Below are 7,618 nucleotides of genomic sequence, written 5' to 3' on the forward strand. Positions count from 1 at the left end.
AACTCCCTTGCAAAACTCCCTGTTAGCAGCCCCTGGTCGCAAAAGCTTCGCTTCTCCCCGCCCTGCCCGACACTCATCACAGGTGTTCAGCGAGCTGGGTAGTTGTAGGTTTTCCACAGTGTCAAGTCTGAACTTTGATTCTAGCAATGTGAGTTCAAATATCCAGGGGATCTCCACATACCTGCTCTCTCTCCCCTGGCTCCCATTTTAGTATTAATTTTTATTTTGAAATGTTTGGCTTACCCGTGATCTTCTCTTTTCCTAACTGTATTGCAATTTGGGTGGGTTTTTTTTTTTTGCTTCCCTTTTGTTCATATCATTATAATTGTAACAGCAAAGAAATCTGCAGGAGCAAAAACTGACTCAAAACTCTATTTCCCCATCATGCAGGAACATCATACAAACATCGCACGCAGCTGGAATCATAACACGGAAGGCCAGGGGATGGGGGACGGAAGTTTCCAAGTGTTCTGTCTTCTCAGATGACACATTCCAGCCCCTTGTATTCCTCCCTCCTGTATGACCCGCTGGGCTTTGAGACGTTTATTGTCTCATTCTATTGATAATGCGATTATAACACAATGTGACTGAAATTAAACCACTTCCAGACAAGGAACCAATAAAAGAGAAAAGCCATTAGTGCATTGGCTGGGAATTGAAGCCAGGCCAACTGCTTGGAAGGCAGCTATGCTCACCACTATACCACCAACACAGCTGGCAGGAGTAGCTTTCCTGCAGGCTGTGTGTGCTGGCAAAGGGGGTGACAGATGACCATGGAGCTAGTAAGCAGGGTGGATGAGTTGGAAGCCGCCTGACAGCTGGGAGCAGAGTTAGGGGGCAAAGGTGAAAACAGATCTCATTGGGAGCCTGCCCCACACCCAACCCGCCCCTAGGAGAGGGGAACTGAAGCTCAACTTCAATCATAGAAAAATCTTCCCTGAGAAGGAAGGGGACAGCTTGTTTTAAAGACAAGGTTTGTGTTTTTTTGCACTACATACAGAGGGGTTGGATAGTGCTGATTCCAGACAAGACTCCGGGAGGATAAGGAACAAATTCAGGCTGCCAGTGACCTGAAGGAGGGAGATATTTTGACAGTGATGGACACCTCATCTTAAAGGCCTTTGTCTGCCCCCTTCTAGTGACTGTTTGGTACAGGAATGCAGCCCCCACTCCTGGGTGTCTCCTGTGGAAATAATGTTTCTGTGCAAAACACAAAAGCTTTTAACAGAAAGGAGGGAAAGGAAATGGCCACGCAATGGGACAGGAATGTAAGGAATGAAACACAAGATGTTTCTCCCACGTGCATTGACTTTGAACCTTGTTGTTTGCGGTGTTGTTATATCTGTGTTGGTCCCTGGACATGAGAGACGGGGCAGGGAGGTGGGGGCTCATATATCTTTCAAAGGATCAAGAAAGGGAGTATTATTTACTCCTTCTCATAACGCAAGAACTAGGAGGTGTCATCAAATGAAATGAATAGGCTGCAGGTTTGAAACGAAATATTTCTTCACACAACACACATCACCGAGGGCAGATAGTTTGCTCCCTGCTTCTTCTCAAGGAAATTCCAGAGAAAGGAGACTGGAGCAAACTGATTTCTGGACACCCTCCCCCCCCACTCTTTTCCAAGACATTAACTCTTCCTTCTCTTTTATGACTCTTTAATGCAGCTTGACATACCAGTTCCTTGAAGCCCCTTCCCACAGAGAACAGAACCACAGAGCAATGACAAAGTTGGGGGCTGCCAGGTTGTTAAGGGGCGAATAGTTAAGGGGATGCACTAAAAATCCAGTGGAGTCATCCACCTCCGCTCCACCCCCAAGCAGCTTTGAATCTTGCTGACTCTGATGCTGTGTTTCCACTGCCTCAGCATCCTCGACCCCCACAGGAGGCCGGTGTAGAGTCTTTAGCTCCCTGTTCATATTTCATACCCCAGCTAATGCACCATTCCTGCCCAGCAACTCACCATCTGCCCCAGGAGAACCAGCTGGTGGGCTGCATCCACAGGCAGATAGCTTATACCGCTCCCCTCAAGGCAGCAGCCGCAGCCGTTGGCAGCTAATCCCCACCTGAGGCTTGGGGGAAGGAGCTGGGGATCACTTGTTATTTCTTCCGTACATTGAGTCTCACTGTGTTTGAACACATTTCTCTCTAAAACTGATTTAAATTTAGAGCCCCTCCCCCCATTTCTGCTTTGCATGTGCCTCATTCCTATACATAAAACATAAGAACAGCCACACTGGGTCAGACCAATGGTCCATCTAGCCCAGTGTCCTGTCTCCCAAGAGTGGTCAATGCCAGATGCTTTAGAGGGAATGAACAGAACAGGTAATCATGAAGTGATCCATCCCGTTGCCCATTCCCAGCATCTGTACAGATGTGAACACAAAAACATTTGGGGACCACTTGCAGCTACTTAGACTCATAGAAGATTAGGATTGGAAGAGACCTCAGGAGGTCATCTAGTCCAACCCCTGCTCAAAGTAGGACCAATCCTCAACTTAATCATACCAGCCAGGGCTCTGTCAAGCTGGGCCTTACAAACCTCTAAGGATGGAGATTCCACCACCTCCCTAGGGACCCCATTCCCGTGCTTCACCACCCTCCTAGGGAAACAGTTTTTCCTAATATCCAACGTAAACCTCCCCCACTGCAACTTGAGACCATTGCTCCTTCTTCTGTCATCTGCCACCACTGAGAACAGCCGAGCTCCATCCTCTTTGGAACCCCGTGACGTTATTGACGTAATCTGGGACCATATAGAACATTGTTGCAACCGAAGTCCTGTAGTGGCAGCAAATCTTGTATAAAGGTGGTCAAATGAGGTGTCTAAGACAAAGTTATGGTTTACTGGTTATGATTACGCTGTCTATATATGTGTGTCAGTTTTGTAGTTGAAGTTGTGAATATTGGCTCTATACTGTCTGTATTTCAAACTTAGGCTATGCTTCTGGATGAGACACCCCAGCCAAATTGGTGTCAGCTTTGCCTAGCCTGCTTGATGGCCCATTAAGCACCATCAGCTATACAACTGACCCATTGGGAGAAGGCAGACACACCTTGTGACTCAGCAATGTATGCAGGAACTGGCCCATGTGACTCCAGATTCCATTTTGCTGTAATTTTCCACAGTAAGGACAAAGGGTGTTCTTACACCTGGAAAAGACTATAAAAAGGCTGATGCCTCTCCTCCATGTTGTCTTCAATCCTGCTTCTTGCCTCTGGAGGGACTTTGCTACAAACTGAAGCTCTGAACAAAGGACTGATGACCCATCCCAGCTGGGGAAGTTCCAGAGACTTGATTTGAACCTGCAGTTTCTATCACTGCTACAAGCCTGAACCAAGAACTTTGCCATTACTGCATGTAATTGATTCCATTTAACCAATTCTAGCTCTCATCTAGATCTTTTTCCTTTTATGAATAAATCTTTAGATTTTAGATTCTAAAGAATTGGCAACAGCGGGATTTGTGAGTAAGATCTGATTTGTATATTGACCTGGGTCTGGGGCTTGGTCCTATGGGATCAGGAGAACCTTTTTTCTTTTAGTGGGGTATTGGTTTTCATAACCATTTGTCCCCATAACGATGGCACTGGTGGTGATACTGGGAAACTGGAGTGTCTAACGAAATTGCTTGTGTGACTTGTGGTTAGCCAGTGGGGTGAGACCAAAGTCCTCTTAGTCTGGCTGGTTTGGTTTGCCTTAGAGGTGGAAAAACCCCAGCCTTGGGCTGTAATTGCCCTGTTTTAAGCAATTGGTCCTGAATTGGCACTCTCAGTTGGGTCCCACCAGAACCACATCGTTACACTCCCCTTCAGGTAGTTGAAGGCTGCTATCAAATCCCAACTCAGTCTTCTCTTCTGCAGACTAAATAACTCCAGTTCCCATACCCTCTCTTCATAAATCATATGCCCAGGCCCCCTAATAATTTTCATTGCCCTCCCCTGAACTCTCTCCAATTTGTCCACATCCTTTCTGTAGCAGGGGGCCCAAAACTGGACGCAGTACTCCAGACATTGCCACACCAGTGCCAAATAGAGGGGAATAATCACTTCCCTCAATCTGCTGGCAATGCTCCTACTAATGCTGCCCAATATGCTGTTAACCTTCCTGGCAACAATGGCACATTATTGACTCATCCAGCTTTGCATCCACTGTAATCCCCAGGTCTTTTTCTGCAGAACTGCCGCTTAGCCAGTCGGTCCCCAGCCTGTAGCAGTGCATGGGACTCTTCCGTCCCAAGTGCAGGACTCTGCACTTGTCCTTGTTGAATCTCCTCAGATTTCTTTTGGCCCAATCCTCCAATTTGTCTAGGTCACTTTGGACCCAATCCCTACTCTCCAGCACTTGGATTCTTTACATGCTTTCACAGAGGGAAGAGCACATGTTCCATGATTTCATAGGGCAGACTTTTAGGGCTATTTTGATTCAGGGAGCTATGCTATATGGTGCTTTCCCTGTGTGGATTTGACAGGTGGATCAACATAGATGTACATTGTGCCCCTTCTCAGGGTGCTGAGGGCTGCGAGTCTCCTTGTTGCCACCTGCCACTAGTAAAAGGGACTTTTGCATTTGGCAGCTGGATGTTAGCGACCAAACTCACCAGCCTGTCACGTACTCAAGCACCCTCCTCTGAGCTACAGCAGCCCTGACAGTTGACAATAGAGGCACCCTAACCCCTGAGTTCCTTCAATGTGTCCCCCTCCGGGGTCCAGCTCCGATCACCAGATACTCGGGGTATGTCTATACTACCTGCCGAATCGGCGGGCAGCGATCGATCCAGCGGGGGTCGATCTATCGCGTCTAGTGTAGATGCAATAAAATCGATCCCCCGAGCGCTCTCCCGTTGCCTGCTGTACTCCAGCTCGGCGAGAGGCACAGGCAGAGTCTACGGGGGAGCTGCAGCAGCTGACTCACCGCGATGAAGACACCACGGTAAGTCGATCTAAGTACATCGACTTCAGCTAAGTTATTCATGTAGCTGAAGTTGCGTAACTTAGATCTATCCCCTCCCCTAAGGTAGACCAGGGCTCAGAACAATCCCAGATCCTCTCTGCCCGAAGCAATGGTATATCCCAGGTTACCAGTTTTACTGTAGACCACTGCTCCTGTATCACACACAGCACTTGAGTACAGTTATCGAACAAAGGGAAATTTATTTAACAAAGGACAGATTTAAACAGAAACAAATGTGAGTGATGGAAACAAACAGTTACAAACAAAACAAAAATCACAAAATGCAACCTCCACTTTTTAATAGTTACCTTTCCTATCTAAGTAGATTGAAGTGTGAGGTGACAGTCTATTGTAGTGATTGCTAGTCCCTAGGAGCCATGCCCCTGCCTTTCTTGAAGCACGACTGGTCATTAGTGATCTCCTTGGTGAATGGACCCAGAGTGTTTCTCTCCACCCTGTTATAAACTGAATCAGTCTTTTGTGTATATTCACAGAAAGGACCATTTCCTCATTGTCATATTGTCATTTACACTTCCACAGGGTTTCGATGTCGATAATTTGTCTTTGATAGTTTTCTATTGGCTTTTCTGGGCTGGTGCAAAGGTTGACAATGCAGCAATACATCGCATAACTGGCTAGCAAAGGGATGGGTGACAATTCCGTCCCACTTGAATGGCCATCCCCAACAAGACCTATGATTGGGGTGACTCACTTTCATGACAATACCATATGGACATAATTTTCCATATACTTACATTACTCCTTCAATATGACTCATACACACCTCTTGCAGTGATTACTGAAAGCTTGTAAATTATTGTTACGCCTAGAGATCTCACTGTTATGCTTCCTGGATAAATATAATAAAAATCAGTGCATTAGGTGTGATGAGTTTGTCAGGTTTGAGACAGGAGTTTCTTGTGAATTACTTTGACCTCTTTGCCAATTGGCACCAAAGAGCTTTTATCACAGATGCACTGAGCTATACAGTCACACCCTGATACAATAGAAAGGCCATCACAAAAAATAGAGAAAGGAACAATAAAATACGAAAATGACAACAGTTGGAACTCAACATTTCTCTCACTCTTTGGACTGATGGGTACCAAGAGCTTTTCCCTCAGTTGAACCAGGCAATCGGATAGCTGCTCAGCCCTCCATACTAGCAGCTCTCTCACATACAGGGAGATGGGTCAAAATTGGAATTGATGTCATGACTTGCTTCGCATAGAGGATTAATCTGTCTAAGGCTATGTCTACCCTTCAAACACTGGAAGTATTCTTCTGAGAACTTAGTGTCTACACTGGGGCTTAGGTCACATTCACTACTTCTCTCAGTGGAGCAGATTTCTCACACCCCTGAGAGATGTGGCTATGTCAACATAGCTTTTCAGTGTAGATCAGCCTTTAGATGGCTTTTTGATATGAAAGGCAATGGACTTCAGCCTTTTCCTTGGTATTGATGGTTGACAATTGCAGCTCTCCTACCTGCTGGACACATCCTATGACAGATGTCATGCCTTTCCTTTGCAAATTAGAGCAGTGGGGAAGTCAGTCACCCTTACAGTGTAAGTGGGTAAAAAGTTATACAACTTGTCTCCTCAAGTAGTTTTCCTTTTAATAGAAATTGACTTTGAAGCTAAGCAAAATATGTTCTATTTGAAATACAAAAAAATAAAATCTATACAGGCCCAATATTCTCTTATACACTCTAACACCTATTCTCCCACCCCAACCTTTGGAGTGAAGTTTTCTACCAAAACTCCTTACACTACAGGGGGTAAATTAAATCAAATTAACTTTTGAAGATTAGCCATCATTTCCTGTATGAATAACAAAAGAAAAACAAGACAACTTTCAGTTTTCCAAAATAATTCAGATCAAACAATTAGTCTCTTACTCTTTAACCAATAACATCACCTATTATTTCATTTTCACTAGTAACTAATATATTCAAAGATCACAAATTCTTGTCATATATGTTAGTTTTCTTTTAATCCCCATTGCCAACAACTGAACCTTGGCTCAAATTATGGTTTGTCCCAACACTTCTGTGAGTTCATATATCTCTGGTTCTTCTGCCATGTGTGTTGGTGGAAGGCATCTCCTATGTGGGAATGTTAGCATCATGAGGAAAAATACCTCTCTTTTCACACTTTAAATCTTTCAAAGTAGGAGGAGGTAAGGGAGAAGTGATGTAAATGCATAAGACACAAGAGAAAACTGTCTGGTGTACACTAAAGACATTTATCGGTATAACTATAATGCTCAGGGGTGTGAAAAATCGACACAGCCGAGCAACGTAGTTACACAGCTCTAATCCCCTGTGTAGATAGCGCTACATCAGCCTGCCAACAGGACTCTGTTGCTTTTTACATCTCCTTCCAGCATCACAGAGGCTGAAATGACACTTTTTTCTTGCCCCTGCTCCTCTTCATTTAAATATAATTTGAAAAGTTCCCATTATAACGGCTCTTCAGCACAACCCAGAGCAACGTGAGAACAATTGGCAATGATACAATCTGTATCATTGGTGACTCTAACAATAACTTTGCAATAGGAGGAATGGTATAAATGTGATGCTCCCTTGTTTCTTATGGGAAGGGCACACTCGAATTACTCATGGGACAATGGAGTTGATAGAAAGGACAAATGGGCCCAC

The 7,618-nt window shown here is 44.9% G+C and overlaps 1 protein-coding gene and 1 non-coding gene across 2 annotated transcripts in view; one reads left to right on the plus strand and one right to left on the minus strand.

Annotated features, from left to right (window-relative positions):
• The window catches only part of LOC115271305 (zinc finger protein 883-like), a 254,910-nt gene that overhangs the window by 43,038 nt on the left and 204,254 nt on the right, over positions 1-7,618 (plus strand). The gene's annotated exons all lie outside the window — the stretch shown is intronic.
• TRNAG-UCC lies at positions 641-712 on the minus strand. The gene has a single exon. It is a non-coding gene; the product is annotated as a tRNA-Gly (tRNA).

The sequence above is a fragment of the Terrapene carolina genome, unplaced genomic scaffold (genome assembly GCF_002925995.2).
Source record: "Terrapene carolina triunguis isolate 2854851 unplaced genomic scaffold, T_m_triunguis-2.0 Scaffold361, whole genome shotgun sequence".
In the NCBI taxonomy this organism is placed as follows: Eukaryota; Metazoa; Chordata; order Testudines; family Emydidae; genus Terrapene; species Terrapene triunguis.